This window comes from Chrysemys picta, chromosome 5 (assembly GCF_011386835.1).
Source record: "Chrysemys picta bellii isolate R12L10 chromosome 5, ASM1138683v2, whole genome shotgun sequence".
NCBI lineage: Eukaryota > Metazoa > Chordata > Testudines > Emydidae > Chrysemys > Chrysemys picta.
The window spans coordinates 98,362,871-98,390,268 of NC_088795.1; the positions used below are offsets into that span (position 1 = coordinate 98,362,871).

Consider the following 27,398-nt stretch of genomic DNA (forward strand, 5'->3'; position numbering starts at 1 on the left):
CCACTGGAGATGCCCATGCACTGTTAGAGGGGCGGATTACACCCATCTGTAGCATGTCCTGGATTTTCCATTTTATAGCAGGTTTGGCTTGAGGAGACACCCGATAAGGTTGGGCTTTAATTGGGCGAGCATTACCAATGTCAATGGAGTGGTATACCCGTTTGGTCTGTCCTGGGGTGGCTGAGAACATCGGTGCGAAACTAGTGCACAGCTCCTTGATTTGCTGTTGCTGCATATGTCCAAGGTCATGGAGAGGTTCACCTCTTCCACGCCACCATCACTTTTCCCTTTGTAGTAGACGCCTTCAGGCCACTCAGCGTCATCTCCTCCCTGGGCTATAAACTGGAAAACCTTTAATTCTCTGGAATAAAAGGGCTTTAGAGAATTAACATGGTATACCTTAGGCTTTAGGTTTGAGGTGGGGGATGCTATGAGATAGTTAACAGCTCCCAGGCGCTCTTGGACTGTGAATGGCCCTTCCCATGATGCTTCCACCTTATGGCCTGATCTATACTTAAAAAATATATTGCCCTATTGATGTGTCTCATGGCTGTGACAAAGTTTACTCCCGGAGCCAGAGGTGGTGCTAGCTCATTGGGGCCCTGAGCAGGAATATTTTTGAGACACCGCCCCCCACCCCTCCACCACATTCTAAAAAAGCAAATAGGGACCCCCTTGAGCTGCTCAGGGCCCTAAGCAACTGCTTCAGCCGCTTATGTCTAGCGCTGGCTCTGCCCTGACCGCTGTAGTTAAGTCGACCTAACCCCCAGTGTAGATGTGGCTAGGTTGACACAAGAATTCTTCCATCAACCTAGCTACTGCCTCTTGGAGAGAGGGATTAACTACATTGACAGCCAAACTCCTTCTGTCCATTTGTAGAAAGCATCTACTATACAGCACTACAGTGGCATGGCTGTGCCCTGTAGCAGCTATAGCATATGCATGCCCTTGGATTTGTCTAAACACAAAAGTTGTACCCAGGGCCGGCTCCAGGGTTTTGGCCGCCCCAAGCAGCCCCCCCCCCCCCCCCCAAAAAAAGCTGCGATCGCGATCTGCGGCGGCAATTCGGCGGGAGGTCCTTTGCTCCCAGCGGGAGTGAGGGACCATCCGCCGAATTGCTGCCGAATACCTGGACATGCCGCCCCTCTCCGGAGCGGCCGCACCAAGCACCTGCTTGCCAGGCTGGTGCCTGGAGCCGGCCCTGGTTGTACCACTTAACTATACTAGTATAATTAAAGCAGTACAACCCCCTCTAGTGTAGACAGACATATATGGTAAGGGAAATATGCTATACTGGTAAAATCAGTTATAAATGCGTAACTGTGTCCATGCTAGAGATTGTATTGGTATAACTGCATCGGTTTAAAAAAAAATAATCACACCCCTAACCAAAATATAGTGCTACCAAATGTGTGTGCAGGCCTTAGTGTCATCAATGGATCCACCTCCAGCTCTGTGTCCTGTTTAGTCTTTCAGTATCTATCCTTGATATTAATCTTTTGCAAAACATGTTACCAGAGTTGAATCTGGCTGTCCATGCCCTTTCATCAAGGTGAGTGGAAAGTGCCTTGGCTTCAGAACTTTCCTCTAGCCTCTTCTAACTGAGACCATCCTGCTCAATAGCCAGATTCTATTCAGCAAGATTTATTAACAAGCAACACAAAGGATTTTAAACAAAATGAGCAGGTTTCTCAACCTGCCTAGCTTTCTACTTTGCAAAGGTTGAACTAGGTAAGGTGTTTCTAGCTGCAGTTACAGAAAAACAACCTGCCAGCTTACATCTTCCCAAGAGCAGACTCTATGGGCTGACATCCCCCACTCCCTCCCCTGGCGATCCCAGCATCCAAACCTCCTTTGTTATGATACAGTCGTCTTAAGTAGCCCACTCATTCTGCTATCCTAGTGTCATTCAGGTGATCCTCTATTAGCATAATTTATAAAGGCCCTCTTTGTCTGCAGATACCTTTTCTGGGAGGATATTTCCTTTCCCCCTCAGATCAGTCCTTCAAGTATTCTGGGTTGCACATCCACTCTCTCTTTGTTGGTGAAATCCAGGCTCAGTAATAGCTCTACTAATCATCAAGATCTTCTCCTCTCCCCACCCCCATTCTGTTCTGAGAGAAGGTATTTACATGCCTGAAAGCCATCTACCCTCCCCCACAACTTTTTATAATCATCTGCCCTTAATTTTCTAATTAGGTGATCAGATATAATCATGATATTTTAGATAAATCTTAGGACAACTTGTCACACTCAAGAATGCTGAAATTAAACAATCTTACATTTAGCAGGCCATATTCTACCATCTGCAATGACGTATATAGCCCAGACTTGTGGGGCCCTGGAGGCAGAGGCTCCTTTGTAGAATCCTGAAAGGCCCAGACGCTACCAAAGCTATTCCAGACCCTAAGGTCTGCACTACTCTAGAGTGCCAGGGACAGGGAGAGGAAGGAGCTTGGGAGCAACTTCTCTACACTGCTTGCTGCTCCAGGGAACAGGCAGATGCCTGATCCAAAAACTGCCTGTAAATGACTTGTAGTCAGGAGAAAACACAGTGAGCTGAAACTTTGTTCCTAACTTCTGGGTATTGTCTGACAGCCCTGCTGACAGCAATTCCGGGCCCCAGAGCAGAACAGTCAATGGGCCCCCCATGCGCACACAAGCCTCGGACACAGTCCGGCTGACATTTGCTCAGTGCTGCACCTGCGCTGGCTGGTGCCCAGCGAGCTGCCAGCTGCGCAGCTGGCAGCGCTCTTCCAGCATGGAACTATCTAATTGTGCAAACCCAAGACCCTTGCCCTGCCCCTGCTCTGCCCCTTCACTGAGACCATGCCCCTGTCCCGCCCCTTCTGAGGCCCTGCCCCTGGCCCACTCCATTTCTCTCCTCCCTTTGTCACTCGCTGTCCCCTACCCTCACTCACTTCCCCCAGGCTGGGACAGGGGGTTGGGGTGTAGGCTGCAAGCTCTGGGAGGGAGTTTGGGCGCAGGAGAAGGTGCGGGGTCAGCGCGTACCTCGGGCAGCTCCTGAAAGTGACTGGCACACCCTTCTGGCAGCGGCTCCTAGGCAGATGGCCCAGGGGGTCACTGCATGCAGGCACCACCCCCGCAGCTCCCATTGGCCGCAGTTCCCAGCCAATGGGAGCTGCAGAGTCGGCACTTGGGGTGGGGGCAGCGCACAGAGAACCCCTCACCAGGGGCTGCAGGGAGGTGCTGGCCGCTTCTGGGAGTGGCACAGAGCAAGGGCAGACAGGGAAGCCTGCCTTAGTCCCACTGCACTAATGGCGGCCAGGGGCCCATGAGCCCTTTTAAATTGCCTGAGCCCCTGGGCAATTGCCCTCTTGAACACCCCCTCACCCCATCCCTGGTGGCAGGCCTGTTGTCTAATATCTTTGCTTTGTGAAAGGGTATTTTATTTAGTGTTTTTAAAATACAGATGTCAGTGTAACAGCAAGAGGGTTACATGTTCATGTGTCAACAGAGAAGCAAAAACCAAGATAATTCCTGTCTCATTGTAGCTGAAATTAGATGTTTAAATCTTTCCCTCAATTTCTGTGTCTCAGCTATTTGGGGGAGTTAGTTGAACATTTGTAACAGGTAATTTGGAAGGGTAGTCTGTTTAAAATGTTAGGTTACAGTTTTACCACTAGATGGCAGTATTGATTATTACACATACATTTCTCCTTTACATGTTTTGCCAATGTTTGTGATAAGCTGTTTCCCAATGAGAGTTGATCCTCTCATTGTGCACTCTTGACTATAGCCGTAGAATGGCAAAACAACATGATTTTAAAAACATAAACACAAAGGAAGGGAGGGGAAAGATTACAGACCCATTACTGTGAGTAGAATTGGTACATAAACATCAAATTAGGGTTTTTAGACGTGCTTTATTAGTAAAATTATTAAGTTTAATCTTCATAAGTACTTCACTTGCTAGAGATAGTGAGCATGACATTTCCATTTCTTTCTTTGTCGAAACATGCACCTGTGACCTAAATAAACTGTTCTATTCCACAAACATCCCACTTTCAAGAGCAGAAGAAAGATGAAAATATATTTTTTCTGACGGATAACCTGACTCAAGTATCATTATCCTTTTCTTTTTTTGTGTTCTGTAACTATGGTGCTTTGCTTGAAGTGGAGTCTGGGGTTCTGTAAACAGCCAGTATATCAAAAGTTAACCAGCAATTTGCTCAGGTCAAGGCTGCAAAAACTATTCTGAGGGGGTTGTGAAATGAACTTGTCAGATTGGTCTAAAACATGACAAGTTAATCAAGATCTATATGTGACATAACTGATCCTGTACAAACAGAATATCCATCTGGAACTGCTTCTGAAATGTCTGAGTGTGCTAAGCTATTGTCCCTTTGTGATGCACATAAAATTCCTTATTTAGTTTCTTGTAACATCTCATTTTATGACTCCTGTTTAGTAAATTGTAACCTGAGTTATGTTATATTGAACATGAAACCAGATGGCAAGACAAAACAAACGCCCCAGTGCTTTTAGATTAGCAATTCTACTAAAAAGTATTTATGCCACAGTCTCACTTATGGCAAATTAGTCCAATAATCTTGTTTGAAAAGCATGGCATGTATACTGGTCCTAAGCCTTTACATTTTTAATTTGTGTGTGTGTGTGTGTGTGTGTGTGTGTGTGTGTGTGTGTGTGTGTGTACACGTACTATAACAGCAGGGAAGCCAGTGATATTGGACCATAATTTCTCATTTTTCCTTTTCCAGTTTGAATAAGCCACAACTAACAACAACGTTTCTGCTAGTCCAGCAGTTTGAGATATAACTCTCACAGTTCCTTACTTTTTAGACACAAACTTATTAGTGCCACACAGAGTAGATGTTGTTTCACTCTTACTGTAAATTATTTACACATCAGAAATGTGTAATTGTGGAAATGAGCCTCCCATCCACCCTGGCCTCTGTGTTATGGTTTGTCAGAGCAGGACTCTCTGAGCCCCAGCTTCACTCCTTACAGCCATTTTGGTTGCAAGTCTCCACCTCCACCCAGTGGAGGTATTGGTCAGCAATAGCTGCATGAAGGGGGCGAGGATTAGTCTGAAGCGGATTGCTCCTCAGGGCCATTTTAGATGCAACAGCCCTGGTCTGATGAAACACAACACACTTGTCAGTCAGACCAGGACAGCTTCTGGCGAATCAGTTAAGTTCAGGACTCAAAGGTGATGGGGGAGGCTAAAGGAAAAGGGGTTGGCTGACTAGGGATTCTCTGGGCTGCCTGGAAGCCACCTGCCCAAGCAGCCAGTCAACGGCGCGGTAGCTGGGAAGGGAGTGTGACCGAGAAGTTAGTGTAGTAGCTGAGGAGCTGGGCTGTCTGCTGCACCTCCATGATCTTCCCCCCAGCACATCCCAAATTTTCCATCACCACCACCACCAAAGCTCTTCCCTGCTAACTATTCTCCTGCTGCACAAATCTAATCCTTACAGAGCTCCAGCACCTCCCCCCAACATGCTCCTCTCCCACACAGCTCCTAGGTCCACTTCATCCCCAGCACTGCTCTTCCAAGTGGTGGATTTTCCATCTTTGCTGTTGTCAAGAGTGGATGCCTTTCTGGAAGATATGCTTTAGTCAAATTCAAGTTTCTTGGCTCAGTACAGAGGTAACTGGGTGAAATGTAATGGTCTGTGATATACAGAAGGTCAGATTACATGATCTAATTGTTCCTTCTGGCATTAAACTCTATGGAGCTATGACTAGCATCCTCCCCCACCTACCCATACAGAGAGCACAATTCTGGCCATCTTTTTGCCCAACCTACCTACCATGCCCCCAGCTTATCTAACACTCCCCTGCCCCCCAGCAAACTTCGGAAAGACAATATTGAGGGAGAAATTTTGAGGGGCTCTAGGGAGTGAGCAAAGGCCGTCCTGGAAGTGGTTACTTTACCAAATCTGTCTTTTCTTTCATACAGTAATGTTTGTTATAACAGATGGGCAAAGCAAGAACTGCTGCACAAGCAGCTGATTATAGTTTTCTGGATGGGCTCAGGTTTAAAACTCTGAATGCAATCGAAGAAAAACTGCTCTCAAAAGCAGACTTTTCTGATCACTCTCAACTCTTCAAATCTCAGAGGGTGAAGACAATGTTTGCAGCTGAAGACAAGAATTTGAAAATCAGGCCACTTATTTAGGCATCTAAAAATTAACTTGGGAGCCTAGCCACTTTTGAATATCTTGGCCTATGATTTTTTTTTTTTCAGGAAGGAAGAATATCAAGTGTAGCATGTTCACATACTGCAGATGCTGTCTTTGAAAGATTATGGAAGGATATCGGTTTATCTAACAATTAGACTGCAAGTTCAAGGGACAGTACTGTTTTGCTACCCCTAACCTCAGGCCTTCCTTACTGAGGGGGCTGAGGGACGTGCTAGCCCCTGCTTCCCACAGTTCCCATTGGCCAGGAACAGCAAACCGTGGCAAGTGGGAGCTGCGGGGCTCTGTGCCTGCGGACACTCCAGATAAACAAACCGGCCCAGCCTGCCAGTGGCTTTACCCTGATGGGCTGGGTGCCAAAGGTTGCCGACCCCTGGGCTATATGAACATGAAGTTCTTGAATATGGAGAGTGTTAAGGGGAAAACCTATGGTTATGCCTGAGTTAAGTCTCTGCAGTGAAGACAAGCCCAAAGCCTCTTTATCAGGTGGAGATACAAGCATCTGTGTTTCAGATGCTAGGTAAGACATCGTGTTCAAGGCAGATGCCACTGAAGCACTCTAGGCTGCGAACAGGAATGATAGGAAGCTCTGATTTGGGGGCCTCAGGAGATCTGAAATGCTCCACCCTCTTCAGGTAGACTGGGGTAATGTCTGCAGAAGAGAGAGACATGCCAGCCAGGGCAATCAGGGCTCTTCTCTGAATGTTGAATCCTGAAGAGGACATGAGACAAGTAATGAAAAAACAGTCTCTGTGCATTAAGAGAAGGTGCCATGGCTATTAACTTAGAGACAGAACGTGCCATTTGGAAGTAACTTTTGAGACTCTCAGGGCATGGAATGCGCTGAAGGAATCTCAACACTTGAGGAAAATGAGGTCCATGACCTACAAGTGCACTAAAACAGTCAATATACTAGGAATGTGGTACCTGAAAAATCTTCCTTGAAATACATAGGAGCCAAAGGCTTTGGTGTTGAGGCATCAAAGAAGACATCAGCACTGCAATGAGCCACTCTAGGAGACTTGAACTATAGGGGAACAGGTAAAATTAATAAGACAAGACGGGAATACCATTAGAGCCAAAATCTAGGAGTGGTGGAGACTGGATCTAGCCATGTCTGAGTGTGCTTGGGTGAGTGTTTTCTCAGAAAGGAACTGAAGTGGGATGTTTTAGGGCTTGTCTACATTGGCACTTTATATCACTGAAACTTGCAGCTCTCAGGGGGGTGTTTTTTCCACACCCGTGAGCGAGAAAGTTGCAGCGCTGTAAAGTGCCAGTATAGACAGTGCATTAGCACTAGGAGCCATGCTCCCAGCGCTGGTAGCTATTCCCTTTGTGGAGGTGGTGGGTGTGGGTTGTGGTGTTTTTTTTTTTTTTTTAGAGCACTGGGAGAGCTTTCTCCCAGCGCTGCTCTGCAACTACACAAGCCACGTTAAAGTGCTGCCGCTGTAGCGCTTTAACGTTGCTAGTGAAGATGTGCCCTTAGAAGGCACCGAGATAGCAGTAGAATGGGGCTGAACTACTGGTGCTTCAAAGAACCAAATACCAATTTATACAAGGGAAGGTCCAGCCTGCCTCATGCTAGGGAGCTGAGTCCAAACAGTAGGAATTTAGTCATATGCCACCTTTCGAGAACATTGGGCTAGATCACCAGGGCTATCGTCCCTACTCTTGCAAAAATACCATATGACAAAATAACTTTCTCCCCATTATCAGCATAGATTCTAGTTTGCTCTTCTGCTCCAATAAGGAGGGAAGGTTCAAGTCTTTCCATTGCCTCAGCAGAATGTTTCAAACAGAGTAAAAGGTTATTGTTGTTAGCATATACTTTCTGAGATTTTTCCATATTGGGATTATCCTCATTGAGACACTAGGTAAGAGGAAAATGTGGGGCTCTGGTAAGCTTCATGTAAACCCTATTATCCAGAAGGGAAAAAGTCTTTAGAATCTGGCCATAAAACTGTTGTAATTACCATTTCAGTAAGATTTGATGTGGAAAGACAGACTCTGTTACCTGATGAAGATGCCAACATAATGTAATCAAAATACTGTAATGATAAATAATAAATAGTGTGTAATAAGCATGTCATAAAACAAATTTTATGTTTCCAAGATCACTGCTTTTATAATTTATACTCAAGTAAAGGAGAAAATCCCTGGAAACATTCATTTTTAGGAGGGGGTTTGTGAGACTTGACATTTTAGTGAAAGGGGTTCACAGGTTGTTAAAATTTGGGAACTACTGCTGTATGGGAAGAAGAATCTGTGCAGGCAGAACTCCGATCCAGCAGAAGAAATGCTGTTATATATGCCAAAATCGCACAGGGCATGGTGGACAGAGGCTACACCAGGGATGCACAGCAGTGCCGCATGAAAATTAAGGGGCTCAGGCAAGCCTACCACAAGACAAAGGAGGCAAATGGTCGCTCCGGGTCAGAGCCCCAGACATGCCGCTTCTATGATCAGCAAAATGTGACCTTGTACCTAAAGCACATGTGCGGTCTGTTGTGAATTGCTTGATTCACTGTGAAAGTCACATTTCTTTATTTTGTCCTCCACTGTAGGACACTTTCCCATGCCACGTCAGTAGCAAGTGGTCTGGAGTCATTGCAGCACAAAGCATGGCAGCAGGGCCGATGGGGGTGGGGTGGGGAAGGGAAAGCTGGTACAAATTACCGGGGCCCGGCGGTCTGGAAGGGGGTCTGGGGCCTGGCTCCCCCCCACCCCCCTGCCTGTTTAGCCGATCCGCCCTTGCTGTGGGGCCCAAAAAACCTTCAGGGCCTGGCTACCTTGGTTCTCTCACACCCCCCCCCCCCCATTGGTCCTGTTTAGCCGGTCTGCCCTTGCTGGGGGCACCAAAATTTTTTTTTCACTGGGGCCTGAACCCACGCTTGGTGGCCCTGCATGGCAGCAAATGGTCCTGGGTTTTGGTCACATTCATGCAACATTCAGTCTTTATGTTTCTGTGTCAGCCTCAGGAGAGTGATATCATTCATGGTCACCTGGTTGAAATAGGGGAATTTTTGTAAGGGAACAGTAATCCCCTCTGTTTGATCCCCGACACATTAAACGCTGGGCTGTTTGCGCTTGGCTAAAAGGGATCATCCCGGAGAATAGCCACGAAGGGGAAAAGGGGAGGGGTGTGCTGCACATCCACCCAAAACCACAGCCCCTCCTTTTAAACAGCAAACCCAACCAGCATTGGTTACTATGAGAAAGGAGGGCGCTGCAGTTTGAAACCATTCCCACGTGTTATGAACGCAGAAGAAGCCAACCCCACATAGCCTTTGGCTTACCATGACTGCCTGCAAACAGAATTCTGTTGCCCAGCCATGTGTGATGTGTCACCATACTGGCAGGCGCTCAATATAAAAGGCAAAATGTGACCTTGTACCTAAAGCACATGTGCGGTCTGTTGTGAATTGCTTGATTCACTGTGAAAGTCACATTTCTGAGAACAAAAGGGAATCTTCTTAAAATCTACTCTCCCTTCCCCCCCCCCTGCAGCTGCAAATGTTTCTATGCTCCCCGCATCAACTCTGTCCCTGAGGTTATTGCAGATTAGAAGGCGAAAAAAACGCACTCACGATGACCTGTTTTCAGAGCTCATGCAGTCCTCCGGCACTGATAGGGCACAACTGAATGCATGGAGGCATTTGGTGGCAGAGGCCAGGAAAGCATACAGTGAGCGTGATCGGAACATACAGAAGGAGATGCTGAGGCTAATGGGGGAGCAAACGGATATGCTCAGGCATCTATTGGAGCTGCAGGAAAGCCAACAAGAGCACAGACCCCCGCTGCAGCTATTGTGTAACTGCCTGCCCTCCTCATCAAGTTCCATATCCTCCTCACCCCGACACCCAAGAACGTGGGGGGCGGGAGGGGAAGGCTCTGGGCACCCTGCCACTCAACTCCAGGGGATGGCCCAAGCAACAGAAGACTGTCATTTAAACAGCTTTGATTTGTAGTGTGGCTACTATAAGCAATGTGGCTTTGACCTTCCCTCCTCCGCCACCCCACCCCGTTATCAAACCCTTTGTACACCCAGGCTACCTTTTACTAGTCAGCATTGTCAGTGATCTCAAGTTTTTTAAATAAATAAATAATGAATGGATTCAGAACAATAGGGACTTCATTTCCTGTGCCAGCTGTGGTTGAAGGGGGATTGGCTTACAGGGAAGTACATTCACCAAAGAGGGCAGCTTTGCATCAAGGACAAACACACACAACTGTTACACCATAGCTTGGTCAGTCATGAAACTGTTTTTCAAAGCCTCTCTGATGCACAGCGCACCTCGGTGTGCTCTTCTAATTGCCCTGGTGTCTGGCTGTTCAAAATTGGCCGCCAGGCAATTTGCCTCAACGTCCCACCCCGCCATAAATGTCTCCCCCTTACTCTCACAGATATTGCTGCTTGCTGTGTGCTTCATAATAACAAGGGAATATTACCTTCATAATAACAAGGGAATAACAAGGGATCTAATCTCCTCAGCAAACTGCATCAGCACTCCTTTAAACGTCCAAGGGCACATTCTACCACCATTCTGCACTTGTTCAGCCTATAGTTGAACTGCTGCTTACTGCTGTCCCAGCTCCCTGTGTACGGCTTCATGAGCCATGGGAGCAAGGGGTAGGCTGGGTCCTCAAGGATAACTAATAGCATTTCAACATCCCCAACAGTAATTTTCTGATCTGGGAAGTAAGTCCCTTCTTGCAGCTGTCTGAATAGCCTGGAGTTCCGAAAGATGTGAGCGTCATGCACCTTTCCCGACCATCCCACGTTGATGTCGGTGAAACGGCCCTTGTGATCCACCAGTGCTTTCAACATAACTGAGAAGTACCCCTTGTGGTTTATGTACTGTTTGGCAAGGTGGTCCAGTGCCAAGATAGGGATATGTGTTCCGTCTATCGCCCCACCACAGTTAGGGAACCCATTGCAGCAAAGCCACTATGCTCTGCACATTTCCCAGGGTCACTACTCTTCTTAGCAAAAGGGTACTGAGTGCCCTGGCTACTTGGATCACAGCAGCCCCCAGGTAGATTTGCCCACTCCAAATTGATTCTTGACTGACCAGTAGTAGCCAGGCGTTGCAAGCTTCCACAGGGCTATCGCCACTCACTTCTCAACTGTCAGAGCAGGTCTCATCTTGGTATTCCTGCGCTTCAGGGTGGGGGAAAGCAACTCACACAGTTCCATGAAAGTGGCCTTATGCATGCAAAAGTTTTGCAGCCACTGGGAATCATCCCATACCTACAACACTATACAGTCCCACCAGTCTGTGCTTGTTGGCTGGGCCCAGAATCGGCATTCCACTGTATCAACATGCCACAATGCTGCCATGATATCCCATTGTCACATCCCGTGCTTTCAGGAATGTCTGTGTCCATGTCTTCCTCCCAAACTTCCTCGTGCTGGCAGCTCCTAGCTAGGCTCTGCATGCACTGCAGGATAATGCACGAGGTGTTTACAATGCTCACAACAGCAGTATGCAGCTGAGCCCGCTCCATGCTTGCCGTGCTATGGCATCTGCATGGATAACCCAGGAAAAAGGCACAAAATGATTGTTTGCTGTTGCTTTCAAGGAGGGAGCGAGGAAGGGGAGACTGATGACATGTACCCCAAACCACCGCGACAATGATTTTGCCCCATCAGGCATTGGAAGCTTAACCCAGTATTTCGATGGGCAGCGGGGACTGTGGGATAGCTACCCATAGTGCACTGCTTTGTGAGCTGATGCTAACCATGGTATTGAGGACACACTCCGCCGACCTAATGCGCTTAGTGGGGACTTGCACGATTGAATGTATACAATCACTTATTAAAGATCGACATCTATAAAATTGACCTAATTTCGTAGTGTAGACATGCCCTATTATCTCTAGACCATCCCTGACAGGTGTTTATCTAACCTGCTCTTAAAAATCTCCAATGATGGAGATTCCACAACCTCCCTAGGCAATATTCCAGTGCTTAACCACTTTGACAGTTAGGAAGTTTTTCCTAATGTCCAACCTAAACCTTCCTTGCTGCAATTTAAGCCCAGTGCTTCTTGTCCTATCCTCAGAGGTTAAGAAGAACAATGTTTCTCCTTCCTCCTTGTAACAACCTTTTATGTACTTGAAAACTCATCATATCCCCTCTGTCATCTCTTTTCCAGACTAAACAAACCCAATTCTTTCAATCTTCCCTCGTAGGTCATGTTTTCTAGACCTTTAATCATTTTTATTGCTCTTCTCTGGATTTTCTCCAATTTGTCTACATCTTTCCTGAAATGTGGTGCCCAGAACTGGACACAATACTCCAGTTGAGGCTTAATCAGCATGGAGTAGAGTGGAAGAATTACTTCTTGTCTTGCTTACAATGCTCCTGCTAATATATCCCAGAATGATGTTTGCTTTTTTTTGCAACAGCGTTACGCTGTTGACTCATATTTAGCTTGTGGTCCACTATGACCTCCAGATCCCTTTCCGCAGTACTCCTTCCTAGGCAGTCATTTCCCATTTTGTATGTGTGCAACTGATTGTTCCTTCCTAAATGGAGTACTTTGCATTAGTCCTTATTTAATTTCATCCTATTTACTTCAGACCATTTTTCCAGTTTGTCCAGATCATTTTGAATTTTAATCCTGTCCTCCACTTGCAAACTCTCCCAGCTTGGTATTGTCCGCAAATTTTATAAGTGTACTCTCTATGCCGTTATCTAAATATTGAAGAAGATATTGAACAGAACCAGACCCCATTCCACATGCCCTTCCAGCATGACTGTGAACCACTGATAACTACTCTCTGGGAATGGTTTTCCAACCAGTTATGCACCCACTTTATAGTAGCTCCACCTAGGTTGCATTTCCCTAGTTTGTTTATGAGAAGGTCATGCGAGACAGTATGAAAAGCTTTACTAAAGTCAAGATACACCAAGTCTACTGCTTCTCCCCCTATCTACAAGGCTTGTTACCCTGTCAAAGAAAGCTGTCAGGTTGGTTTGACACAATTTGTTCTTGATAAATTCATGCTGACTGTTACTTATCACCTTATCTTCTAGATGTTTGCAAATTGCTTTATTATTTGCTCCATTATCTTTCTGGGTACAGAAGTTAATTCCCTGGGTTGTCCTTATTTCCCTTTCTGGAAGGGCACTATATTTGCCCTTTTCCAGTCTTCTGGAATCTCTTCCATCTTTCATGACTTTTCAAAACATAATCACTAATGGCTCAGATATCTCCTCAGTCAGCTCCTTGAATATTCTAGGATGCATTTCATCAGGTCCTGGTGACTTGAAGACATCTAATTTCTCTTAAGTAATTTTTAACTTATTCTTTCCCTATTTTAATCTTTGATCCTACCTCATTTTCACTGGCATTCACTGTTAGATGTCCAATCACCACCAACTTTCTTGGTGAAAAATGAAACAAAGAAGCCATTAAGCATCTCTGCCACTCCCACATTTTCTGTTTGTTTTCCCCCTTAGCCCTCCCCCACTATTGAGTAATGGGCCTACCTTGTCCTTGGTCTTCCTCTTGCTTTTAATGTATTTGTAGAATGTTTTCTTGTTACCCTTTATGTCTCTAGTTAGTTTGATCTCGTTTTGTGCCTTGGCCTTTCTAATTTTGTCCCTACATACTTGTGTTGTTTGTTTATATTCATCCTTTATAATTTGACCTAGTTTCCACTTTTTGTAGGACTCTTTTTGATTTTCAGATCATTGAAGATTTCCTGGTTAAGCCAGGGTAGTCTCTTGCCATACTTCCTAGCTTTCCTACACAGTGGGATAGTTTTGCTCTTGTGCCCTTAATAATGCCTCTTTTGAAAAACTGCCAACTATCTTCAATTGTTTTTTCCCCTTAGACTTGCTTCCCAGGGGATCTTACCTACCAACTCCCTGAGTTTGCTAAAGTCTGTGTTCTTGAAAATCCATTGTCTTTATTTTGCTGTTCTCCTTCCTACCATTCCTTAGAATCATGAACTCTACCATTTCATGATCACTTTCACCCAAGCTGCCTTCCAAATTCTCAACCAGTTCCTTCCTATTTGTCAAAATCAAATCTAGAACAGCCTCTCCCATAGTAGCTTTTTCCACCTTCTGAAATAAAAAATTGTCTCTGATATATTCCAAGAACTTGTTGGATAATCTGTGCCCTGCTGTGTTATTTTCCCAACAGATGTCTGAGTTGAAGTCCCCCATCACCACCAAATCCTGTGCTTTGGATGATTGAATGACTCGAATATGAGATAATTAGGGCTGTGATTGCTGGCATCTTCAGCAGGTAACAGTCTGTCTTTCAATATCAAACCTTACTGAAATGATCATTATAGAAGTTTTTAAAGGCCAGATTCTGCTTCTTTGGACAGCCACTGGAGCTTTGTAAAGAATGAAGGATTGAAATCTATGTATGTTTTAGGTCAGAAAAACATTGATATCCTTTTATATGTAAAAAGTGGGTTTTATTAAAGCTACTAAAAGTTAACAAAAATCACATATTGATGTGCCTATCTTTGAAATAGTTGAATGAAGTGGAAAGGTTTTGGTATCAAAAACATTTATTGGATGTAGAGTACAGTAATTTATATATTTGTATAATATTTATCAGAGGCTCTTATGGCTCATCAGGACCAAATGTAGTGCCCCTCCATCATTTTAATGCTCAAAATTTATTACAATTTTCCATCATTTTTGCTTTTCAGCATAGATTAATTAATATCTTTAATATGGATATTCCTCAAAAACTTTATTTACATTTACTCATATTCAAGTTGTATGTTTTACTCACGTTCACATTCATTGTATTAGTTTTCTTTTCCAGTAAATCAAATTAGGATCGTACTGAGTCCTCAGTCCGTGAGAGTAGTGACATTAGGCATGAATGAATAATTTACAAGCATAAGCACAGCCATACTGGGCCGGACCATTGGTCCATCTTCTCCAGTATCCTGTCTCTGACAGTGGCCAGTGCCAAATGCTTCAGACAGATTAAGACTAGTGAATTTCTTTTGGTTGAAGAGATTTACGAACCTCATTATTTCCTTTCTGTAATCTTTTTCTATTTGACTTTTCTGCAATTTTGCTACTCTGATAGTGCAGTATATCTGACTATTAATGATCTTTTACTTGGTGTTCCATCAAATCTGTATTAATCTTAACGGATCTACCTGTTTTGGGAAGTGGATGTGAAGTTTGATTGGGATGGTGTGGTAGAAGGTATGTGTATTCTATTCTGGCAGTGATCCTTATGGTGCAAAAATGTCTGCTTGTACAGTGAGTCAGGTACATTTTGCAGGACCTTGAAAGACTTTTTCTTGATAATCTCAAAGGCTCAGATTCTGAAGGTAAAATCCAAGTAAATATTTAGTGGTTGATTAATAGGCTCATAAAGAGCATTCCATGGATGTCCTTCTCTAAATCTCAGTATTCTGTATTTTTGGACATTACCAAGGTTCTTCCTTGCCCATCTTGAGAACAATGTTTCCAAGTCTTTAAAGGATTCTCTGCTAAGCCTACCTTGTTCCTTCAGTTGGTTTCTGCAGATATTTTGGTACGTTGAAACACTAAAGTCAGTGATATTTATTTTACCTTAAAAAAAGGGCTTTTACAAGTTGGATAACTTTGGTGTGTATTTCTCTTTCCACCATAGCACAACACATTCTTCCTTCTGGCCATGGATTGGTTCCTTTCACAAGCCATCAACACTTACTTGCCCATACCCCACCAGCTTCTTATCTGAGCAACTCAGCCTAGTCAAGCCAAGTACCAGAGTTAGCTAGGGTAATTGACAGGTTTCAGAGTAGCAGCCGTGTTAGTCTATATCCACAAAAAGAACAGGAGTACTTGTGGCACCTTAGAGACTAACAAATTTATTAGAGCATAAGCTTTCGTGGACTACAGCCCACTTCTTCGGATGCATATAGAGTATGCATATATGCACTCTATATGCATCCGAAGAAGTGGGCTGCAGTCCACGAAAGCTTATGCTCTAATAAATTTGTTAGTCTCTAAGGTGCCACAAGTACTCCTGTTCTTTTCTAGGGTCATTGTCCTTCATCGGCCATATAGATGACACCACCAGAGTTAATATTCATCATGACAACCAATACATTCTCCCAGGTAGCCTCTGGGAGCTGCTCAGGGCTTAATTTGTGCCAGGGCTGAGCCCAGGCACTCTGGGCTTGGCAGTTCATAGCCCCGTACCTCTAGGCTTGTCATGTCCGTTATGAAATTTAAAAAACTGCTTGCACCCCGACACCTCTTTCATTACAAATTAAGTACTGGAGCTACTCAATTATCTAGGCCTCTGTATGGCTCTCATCACTTGTATCTGAGTGCTGTGATACATCAGAGACTAAATCTGTACCCTGGGTATTAACATTAGGGGCATAGTAACTGTGTCCCTATCTTGGTCTGACCTTTACCTCTGCCAAACCAAGGACATGATTGTTTCATTCTTCAGCTAAGAAAAGAACCACCCAGCTTAATCCAGGCCCAGAGACTCTATTTATGAGTTTCCAGAACATCCTGGTGGAAAAAGCTATACATCTGAAAAGTTAAATATAGTGAACGGTTCAGATAAAATCAAATACTATCCTTTTACCATTGATGTACTGGCCCTGAAACATCCTGTATCTCCACATCACTCTCACTTGTGCAAAAAGATTATAATTAGAAAACTTGAACACTGGTCTATCAATCCCTTTGAGGCTTGCAGTAGTCCAATTAGTACTTAATGCTGCAGATAAATAATGTTACAAAGTACTGGCTGGACTGTATTTTTATTTTATGTACAGTACAACCATGTACGATAAGATGGTGCGAGTTGCACTGATGGATAATCTCATACTAATGGACAAGAGACAAATGTCCATTTCATCTTCTGCACCACCTAGCAACCTTCAAAGAGTCTACTATTAAGTATTGTTTGTGAGAGATGGTGAAATTAAATGAGTTGCATTAACATGGCTTTTCTTATACCTCTTGGTTAGACCCTCGAAGGTAGTAATGGACAGTTACTTCTCCACTTGCAGAGATCCACAGGTTTATTTCTAGTTTCCCCTCCTATTCAATACATCTGATTTACTGCTAGGGGAAATAATAGGGTGCCTTAAGCTCTAATATCTGCAATATATAGGTGACACTAATTCATGTCTTTGTCCTTGATGTAAATAAGCTCCTAGAGGAAGGGCACCTGGCTCAATTCAACCCTGGTAAGGCTGAGCTGATGCTGGCAGAAGTGACCATAATCACTATTGTAGGCATCTGCCCCTCCAGTCATCAAGGTGGTACAGAATCTTTAGGTCAGCAAGACTCAATTGTTGCTCTTAAATGTTCTGAAAAGCAACAGGAACTAGAAACACCACCTTTCATCTTTGACTAGGCGAATGCAACCTTAATCAAAATTATAAAACAAAACGGGTGTGTGTAACATATACACACAAACACATATTTTATTTTCACAAGTAAACGGAGAGAGAAACAAACCTATAACAAGAGCCAGTGAATTTTATGACAGACTGGCAACTCATGGTGCTGTATCCCTCCAACATATTTTAAAATCTCACTGTTTATTTTAATAACATTACATTAACATTAATGTTGCATTAGAGGAAGATTTTTTGTATTTATTTTTATGTAATGATAGAAACACTGAAATATGAAAACACTAAAGTATTGATAAAGTGGTGTTGGGTGGCCCCTATTTGTATTACTGTTGGATGTCTCAATCACTTTTTTCCAGAATAATTGTAGTGTGGATTAGACTGGTTAAAGGATCGCCCTACAAACAAGGGGGTGACCCTTAGAGTATATTTATTTATAGAAATGTACTATACACTGAAAATTGGGAATGAAGGATTTTATAGTGAAACACAAAAGATTCAGGCATGAAGATACGAGGAGACATGGGGCGATTCTTGGGAGAAGGAGAAACACACCCACCCACGCAGATTTAATACCTTTTATTGTTTCTGGTGCTCAGATACCCGCTTGCTAGGTACCTTAGAGACGACAGGCAGATTCAAATCTTTCTTGCAGAAATTGAAGATCGCGCTGGTAGCAAACACGTTCTTACTGTTTTCCTTTCATCTCTGTAGCCAGGCCCCGCAGCCTGATCTTCCCAGGATCCGGCTAGCTGCAAAACTAGCAGCAAACACAGGGCGTCGCCCTCCTTCCTAGGCAGAGGACTCAAGTCAACCACGTTCCCAACGCTTCGGGTGCTGCAGCTCTTTCTGCGCCGGGCGGTGGCGAGGGAGGAGGGACTGGAGGAGGAGGAGCCGCAACCGCAGCCACAGGCCGGAATTGTTTCCTGGGCTAAGCGCAGCAAGCTGGGAAAGCGTTTCCGGAAGGCTGGCTACATCCCGCAGCTGATTTTGGACGCCTCTGGTGTGGGCGAGAGACGGCGAGAGGAGGGAGCAGCGCAAGCGGCGGGAGGCGCAGGGGTAAGTGTGGCGAGGCAGAGCGCAGCGGCCAGGTGCGCTCCGGCTCCTCTTCGCCTGGGCTCGCTGGGCTGCGCTCGGCGCGTGCGTGGGGCGAGCTGGGGAAGGGCAGGACGTGCCGGTGGGGCTGCGCCCGCGGGAGAAGCTGGGCTCCGCTCTCCGCCAGCCGCAGCTGCTGCAGCAGCGGTGCCCCGTGCTTGGTGGACGCGCCTCGCTCACCGTCGCTCTCCCTGCAGCGGCTGTGGGCGCAGGGCGCGCCCGGGGTCGGAGAAGGTGGTGGCGGGGGACATCACTGGCTCTGTCCTACCGGCCCCACAGACTGGCTGCCTCTCCTGGCCGTCAGCTAGGGGGGTAGGGCGGGTGGTGGGCTGGGAGGGAGCCGCAGCCCCTGCATGTGTGTTCGCGCAGCAGAGGAGCCAGGCAGAGCTGAGCTGTCCCCGGGGGGGATGTGAGGGCAAGGGAAAGTGCGGGGCTTAAAAAGCAAGGGGGAGATTAGGCGCTGTAGGTATGAAATGAGGGGGAGAAGGAAGTGAAAGGGATTTCCAGTAGACATGGCTTTATAGCCCACGATCTCCTCTCCAGCCTTATCCGTGCGGAGGCCCACAGGAAGAGGAGTGGGGTGTGATGAGTATCTGAGGACTGAGAGGTGGTGCAGAGCGCACACAATGTAGAAGTCATTTGAACAGAGAATGTAGAAGAAAGTGACCCCTGGATGCATATTGGGGTGTTTTGGAATTTGGCTTTTCCTTTTATTTAAAGAAGGCACAGCTTATTAGCCAAGTTTTAAGTAATTTCAAAATCTTGGCCATTGTAAAAATGCTACAGTTTTATTTATCCAGCATATAGGGCCTGAACCTGCACCACTGAAGTGTATGGGATTTTTTTTTTGTCATTGTCTCCACTAGACCCTTCTAGCCCATTATATTTTTCAAAGCATTTACAGTCTTTAAGAGATGTTTTTATGAAACAGTAAAAATTGCATAATGGACATGCGTTGAAAAGCCCCAAACAGACACAATGGCTCTGACATTGGGTTGAACTTGTTTAGAAGTGTGAGATAGGGATCACAAAGCTTGCATTTTTATGTAATACAAAGAATGACATTAAAATAGTGTTAAAAGCCTCAAACTTGTGGAGGCAAAGCAATTACTCACTACACTAGTAGTCATAAAGTACAATAACCACATACACAGTAAATCTTAATAATTCACCTTGAATTCTGCAAATGCCATAGGATTCTAAAACCCAGATAAGGATACATCACTTTTAGCTGCTGCTGGCACTGTATGTCCTCTAGAGCCATGTCAACATGTGTTATCGATTAATTCTAGATCTGATATTGTCATCATTCTGGTGTCGCTCATGCTTTAGTTATTTTGAATGCATCAGAATTAGCTGACAATATTGTACTAAAAACTATTTTCTGTATATCTAACACAGTCTTTTTAAAAATGAGAATGTAACATATTTCAATAAATAAGAGTCCATAGTAGTGAGCATTTCACGACGTCATTGTGACAAAATAACTCTTTAACTTCCTTGCATGGAAAAACAATTTTAAATAAACCATACAAAAATCCAAGTAGTTTCTATCTATCATTTGAAGGAATTAGGTTTATTTTTTTTTACGAGTGAAATTAAGATGAATGAAGTATAGACTATTCAGGAAGAAGAATAGTTTTATGGTGAGTTTAGAATTGAGAAGAATTCTCAATCAGTAAAGCAGCTCAAGCAAATGTGGCATTCCCAATTTGGGAGACAACCAAGATTAGATCAGAATAGCATGGGTAGCATTCCCAGTGATAGAACACAGAACTTGAAGCCAGAAGACCTGGGTTCTGTTTCTCAGATTTGTGGCTGACTCCATGAGAAGCCAGTGAAGATGAGGATGGGATGTGGCCCAGTCTTGTACTTTTAAGAGACTTATTCTGCTGTCATTGAAGTCAGTGCTTCCCTAGGGAGTATGGATTTGGACTCGGAGAAGGCAGATTCAATATTTGAATTAGAGAGAGTAGGAATTTAGGAAGCTTGTAAAGAAAGAACTTCTGTACTTGAGATGGCATGAAATAAGGGTTTCAGCAGAGGCAGGGTCAAGGTGAAGATTAATTCTGACATTTGGTCTGTAGATGGTGATAAGCTGACTGACTCATCAGTCTTGCATCACCTTTATCTGTCAAATGAGGAACAAGGATGAATCAAAGTCTTTTGGACTTGGAGACAAAGTGAAGTTCCACGTTGGAAAGGTACAATAGCAATACTTGATATAGTGTAAACAGGGGTTCTCACAACAAAATTTATGGTGGCCCCAAAGTGCAGCCACCAACTGTTGCTGGTGGCCTCGCTGACAATTTAACTTTAGGAAAAACAAATAAATATGCACATACATATGTCCAAATCATTGTAATTTGTTGAATCTTTTTGCAGATTCAATAATAAAAATAATGTAGAATTGTCTATTCTTTACTGGACCTAAACAGAATGAAAACACAAAAAGGTGCTCTTGCAGGTTCTTGTCTTTTTTGTTGTTTCTTTTGCCTTATTATTAATTTTTTTTTAAAGACTGCTAACTAGTAAGTCTGTGGCTGTGAAAAGTGATATTAATAAATATCACATTTCACAGCAGACTTACTCAGTCCAACCCCTGCTGGTGGCCCTGGGGGAGGGACCACTGCTTTGTGCCCACCCTGTCCCCCCCCCACTGCCCAGGAGGCTGTGGATGCAAGAAAAGCCCCTGGTGGCCGCATGCGAGAAATGCTGGGTAGACTGTACAATGCGCGTAAACCATACAATATCGATATCTACCCACAGCAGATAAGTATCCAACCAAAAAGTATCTGGCTGTTTGAAACAGAGATAACATACTTATTTGAATGTAATCTTTCTCTGGTAATATTGTTTTAATAAAATTGTTTAGAAAACACAACAAATTGCTCAGAGGTACCATATTGGATCTCAAGTATCTAATGTGTAGACCAGGGGTTCTCAAACTACATTGCACCGTGAATCCCTTCTGACAACAAAAATGACTGCATGACCCCAGGAAGGGGGGCTGAAGCCTGAGCCTGCCCAAGTCCCGCCACCCGGGGCGGGGTGGGGGAGAAGCCAAAGCCCCACCTCGCCAGGCCAGGAGGCCTGTAACCTGAGCCCTGCTGCCCAGGGCTGAAGCCCTTGGGCTAGGGCCCCAGCAAGTCTAAGCCAGCCCTGGTGACCCCATTAAAATGGGGTTGTGACCCACTTTGGGGTCCCGACCCACAGTTTGAGAACCACTGGTATAGACATTGGACCAATTTAAAAAATGTATAGTTATGTTTGCTTTATTAAAATTATTTTGAGATGTAGATTTGTGGCATGCTTAGTAGCCACTTCCAAAAAAATATCTTGGTAGTTGGAATTTTTTTCCCACCAAACTACTGAGGAATTGGGCATAGCAATACCTAATTGCATGGAAATTTCTTATTAAATCACAACTATGTGCAAAGAGGTGACTTGGAATGATAAACTTCCTTATGTACCCTTATAACTTGTTGAATATAAACAGGGAAAAATTTAAAAACTTGTTTCCAAATTGACTTTTGGGTATCAGCTTCTTATAAATCCCGGTTCACTTATAAATCCCTGAAAAGAGAAATCTGTAATGGAAAGGTGGTTGACCTTTACCTGCAGTGGTGCAGATGATGATGTTACTAGAACAGGGGTGGGCAAACTCTTTGGCCCGAGGGCCAAATTGGGGTTGTGAAACGGAATGGAGGGCCGGGAAGGCTGTGCCCCCCCCAAACAGCCTGCCCCCCGTCCCCCATTCGCCCCCTCCCACTTCCCGCCCCCTGACTTCCCCCCTCAGAACCCCTGACCCATCCAACCCCCCCTGCTCCTTGTCCCCTGACTGCCCCCTCCTGGGATCCCCGCCCTCCCGGACCCCATCCCCTATCCAACCCTCCCTGCTCCCTGTCACTTAACCGCCCCCCTGGGACCCCACCCCTTATCCTCCCCAGCCCCTTTCGGAATGTGGCCCTGCAAACATGGGTGGAGGGCTCAGGAAGAGCAGGGGCATCCACGCAGCCGGAGAGAAGCGGCAGTTTCCCCTTCAAAGCGCTGCTTCTCTCCAGCCGGCTGCGCGGCCGCCCAGTGCTCCTTCTGAGTCCTCCGCCCATGTTCCCCGCACTGCCTGCCTGCTCCCCTGCCCACGCAGTGCAGTCCCTCCCTGCCATGGGGGGTGTGCCAGAGCTGAGCTGCCCGAGTGCCCGGCCCTGGGTCCCCCTGTTGTTGGCCCATGCCAGGGAACCCTGTGTTCACTTGTAAATCTGCCCCTGAGCCGCCTCGCCTGGTTGGAGCCAGTCACGCCACCGTGCTACCGGCACAGAGAGTGGAGGCTGTGGGGAGGGGCCAGGAGCTCAGGGGCTGGGCAGGATGGCCCTGCGGGCCGGATGTGGCCTGTGGGCTATAGTTTGCCCACCTCTGTACTAGAAGATGGCAGAGACAACAGTAAAATCATCATAAATTTTGAAAAAAATCCATTTGAGTTTTTGCTTGTGGAATTTATATCAATGCCCATAATTCAGAGACGATGAGACAAGTTATCTAGAATGATAGGTTACAGTGCTTTAATAATTTTTAATTTTTATAATAGTTTCTTTTGTCCTGAAAGGGCTTAAAGCACTCTCTAGCTTTGGTATAAACAGGGTTCATATACCACTGAAATGCAGCCCCCTTTGGTTGGAATGCAGTAAACATTTTGGGGTGGCAACAGTACATGCCAATTTTTAGGCGCGGAAATGAATCAAAACTATATGAAGAATTTTAGGGATGCACTTACAGTGAAATTTGACCAAGACATTGCAAAAAGTGCCATTTGATGAAGAGGACTTAGTTTTACATCTCTGAAAGATCCTGAGGTGCTGGTTCAATACTGTTTTAGGAGCTGATCTGCAATTTAACCTGTGATGCGGACCACTACGAGGGCCCCATTGAAGTTTGTGGGACTCCACATGGGTGCAGCAGTCTACTTGCACAGATCAGACTGCAGGCTCTAGACTCAGTGGGAAACAGTGTTGATGCTGAATCACCAGCTCGGTTACTTGCAGCACCGTGGGCTGTCCTTGGAGGTTGCTTTTCCAGGTTCTAAAAGGCCAAACCCTTTTTGAGATCTGAGGTTGCATAGCTCCAACTTTTAGCACATGCTGTCTGTGTTTTGCCAATTACCCACTTCCATTTGTAGATTATTAAAAATTTGCCAAGCTATTTTGTTTACTAGAATTATAGAATATCAGAGTTGGAAGGGATCTCAGGAGGTCATCTACTCCAACCCCCTGCTCAAAGCAGGACTAATCCCCAACTAAATCATCTATTTTTTCCCCCCACCAGATCCCTAAATGGCCCCCTCAAGGATTGACCTCACAACCCTGGGTTTAGCAGACCAATGCTCAAACCACTGAGCCATCACTCCCTGGAAACATATTTGTTTGTGTACTTGTTCAGTAGTGAAGTCGAAACCAACTTTGCATCTCTGTATAAAAGATTAATGAGAAGAATTATTTTTTTTCATATGCAGTCTGTACATGAATTAGGATGATTAAGGGGACATGGTCTACCCATTAAATTAGTGGTCTGAGCTCTAGGTTTGATGCATTTATAGATGCCTTGGAATTGGGGTAGATAAACTGAGTAGGCTATAGTTTATTCTGGGGAAATTATTTATGAATGTAAACAATTAGGTCTAATTTTAGGTATATTGCAACAGTAATAATATTTGATAGAGATTTGCTCATTTCTAGTGATTAAACAATTATTTAGCTCCAACACTCTTTAAAACAGAGGCTTCCTAATGTGGACCATGTTTTGATTCGAACGCACTATGAACTCTTCCTGCAGTGGTAATTGTCTCCAAGCAAACCTTTGGGTGAGCCTTACAAATACACTGTCATATGTCACATGACTCCACTGCTTTAAAATTACCGTGTAAAATCTCACTGCAATACTGGTGTGATCACACCAAAACACAGCAGTCATTTATCAGTTTAGATTCATCCACTGGTTTTGTTAGTCGGGGAAACCAAGCTGTACTGTTTGTTTTTGTTTTGTTTGTTTTCCTTTTGTCGTCACTACTATACTGTAGTATGTTTTAGGTATCTCCCACAGACAAAGCAGACTTACCTGCCCCAGGGTAAAACTTTGATTTTGGAAACTGTAGATGAATTTTGCCATAATGATATGCTTTTGAACAGTTTTCTAGTTGACTTTAAAACATAGGTGCAACTGAATTTTTAAAAAAGTCACAAAAAGGAACATTTCCAATGCTTTATTGTTTTTTTAAATGTAAGATCTCTTTCTAAAAAAAATACGCCTGGTATATTTTTGATGCTGCCACTTTAAAAATATGTGGTTCACAGAATTTTATGTTCAGTAAAGAATAATTTTCCATATGTTTATTAGCTAGTAGTGGTCTCTCTTTTTCTGCACACAGTATAATTATGGAGTGTAAGTGAGCATACTTAATTTCCAAAAGGAGAGAAAGTGGTAGATATTAAATGATCTGTAAATTTGTTAATCCAAAAATTGTGTTTTAATTTGTTTTTAACAGCAGAAGAGACTAACTCTTAAAGTTGTTACATATAGTATTTTGATAATGTTGTCTATTTGGAGAGGCATGCTGTTCTTTTGTACCATTCACTGGCAAGAACACTCTCCATGCAGTCAGTGGACATTAAATTGTAATAATTTGGCACCACTAATATCGGTAGGAATTAACCAACCCTTTATCTGAAACCTCTCAAGTATAATTTCTTAAATGGTGGCAGGAGATACTATAGAGTCCTTAATAGCCAACTGCTTAGTTCATAACTTGATGATGAACTGTTCTGTATATTAATGCATATCGTCATATAAACAAACAACTTAAAACATTGTTTTGTTTTACTAGACAACATTTGTTTGACTCTGTGTTAATGATAATACATTATTTACTTTTATGAAATAATGCTTCTTAGCAAGGTACTGTCTTGAGTGGCAGTTGGAAAACTGCCCATGAATTGTGAGTTGTGTAGGGGTACAGAAAATATGCTGAAAAAAGCATGGGTCTGACGGGGGAGAAAGGTAAGTGGGAAGTGTGCACTTGCATTGGAAATTAAATGTTTATCTGATTATTTTCCATTATGTTGTTTTTAAATCCCGATTTAAACTTCACAAAGTTTATTTAAATGACTAAGAGAATGCAAGACATTTTAATTGCCATTCATTACCTCACTACGGAGTATTAAACAGGAGATCAGATGGCATATGTAAATAGAGCCTCATCCAAAGCCCACTGGAAACAGTGGAAAGACTCTCACGAGGCCCATGTGGGGAAAAAATAAAATATAGATATAACTGAAACCTGTCTGGTTGCAATAAGAGGGGTATTAATAAAAATATTAAACTTTGGATATTTATGTTGCCTCAAAAGTGTCTTAGATGCTTTATAAAAAAAAAAGTAGGAAGACAAGGTCTAATCTATCTATGGCACTTATACTGCACCAAACTCCTTAGCATCTAGGTGTAAAACATGTTACCGCAAGGAATTTACAATCTAAATAGGCAACATGTAGATGATGACTACATCATCAACCTGACACTACAAAGCCTGAACAGACCAGCACAAGACCAAAATAACTGGCAGAACTGGTAGATGCCCTGTGCACAGGAGGGTGTGGGTCTGCCAGAGGATAAAGAGAGATGATGAAGGCTGGGGAATGGGATGTAGCAGAAAGCAAGTGACTGAGTAGTAAAGATGAATTACTTTTTAGTTTTCTGTGTTCCAGTCTTACAGTTGCTGGAAGAAAGAACAGTTAACAAAACACACCACCACAAAAATAAAGTGGAACTAGCAATATGTGCGTCAGACTTCAGTGCTTAGTCATTAGCTTTTTTGTTACGTCCCATCCTTCATCTAAAATGTATTCATTTAGATTGTAAAATCCTCAGGCCAGAGACCGAGACCACTGTCAGGGTTGTCAAAGGATGCCTATAAGCTCCTCAGTCCTTTTTTAAATGACTGTTGAGATACCCATTTTTGAAAATGTTGGTTGTGGTATCTTTCTTCCTGTCCACAAAGCTTGTTGTACTGGAAATGTGCTATGTGGCCAATAATAATGGAATTACTTGGCAGGAAAAGGAAGATAGGTAAAAGAGAGAGGCCGGCTGTGCTATAAGTAAGATATATGGGGTCATTAGCAAACTTCTGTAATCCCCAACTTCAGAGCTGCCTCCAAAATATTATAAGCAATAAAACTGCTATTGGGTTTTATTTCTTCTCCTTGAAAGGCTCCCTCACATTTTTTGCCATAGTTCAAATAAACACAACTAAATTGTTCGTTAAACCTTTTATATTTTCCCCTCCCACTAGGAAACTTTGACAGCTTGCTCCCAACCTATTAAAATACCTAGGGAAAATCCTGTTGTTGCTTCTTAAGGGATAGGGTCCCATATGATATGGTAAAGGGGAGGACGCGTAGTGGTTATTGGGGATGTAAATATAGTTTTTAAAAGTACCCGTTTAAACCATTACAATCATATTGGTTTATATCATTAACAAGTTCAGCCAGCAGAAGGGGAGGAGTATTTATACACTGGGAGGAAGAAGTGGCACGTTCAGAGGGGCAGGGTGGCAGAATGCAGTGGACTGGGGGATCGTTTGCGTGTATGTGGCTGGGCGCTGCGCGCCTTGCTCTGATCCCACCCCTCGCTCTCCCAGTTACTAGGTGCTGCCTAGTGCAGCTTGTTTGGCGAATCACTGCCAGGAGAGCAGCGGTGCCAGGGTAGATC

At 44.2% G+C, this 27,398-nt stretch overlaps 1 protein-coding gene and 1 long non-coding RNA gene across 19 annotated transcripts in view; one reads left to right on the forward strand and one right to left on the reverse strand.

Annotated features, from left to right (window-relative positions):
• LOC122172325 (uncharacterized) overlaps positions 1-18,266 on the reverse strand; it is a 28,879-nt gene extending 10,613 nt beyond the window's left edge. Inside the window, exons 1-2 of the long non-coding RNA XR_006172525.2 lie at positions 18,126-18,266; positions 7,113-7,212 (exon numbers count right to left, since the gene is read on the reverse strand). This is a non-coding gene — a long non-coding RNA (uncharacterized LOC122172325). The remainder of the gene's footprint in view (positions 1-7,112; positions 7,213-18,125) is intronic.
• Positions 18,267-18,470: 204 nt separating this feature from the next.
• The window catches only part of APBB2 (amyloid beta precursor protein binding family B member 2), a 339,661-nt gene continuing 330,733 nt past the window's right edge, over positions 18,471-27,398 (forward strand). For 13 of the 18 annotated variants that reach the window (XM_065596923.1, XM_065596915.1, XM_065596917.1 and 10 more), the window contains exon 1: positions 18,471-18,608. The gene's annotated coding sequence lies outside the window, so the exon portion shown is untranslated. Of the gene's footprint in view, positions 18,609-20,731; positions 20,849-27,398 lie in introns of all 18 variants that reach the window. The other 5 variants (XM_065596916.1, XM_065596921.1, XM_065596930.1 and 2 more) reach the window with 2 other exon arrangements.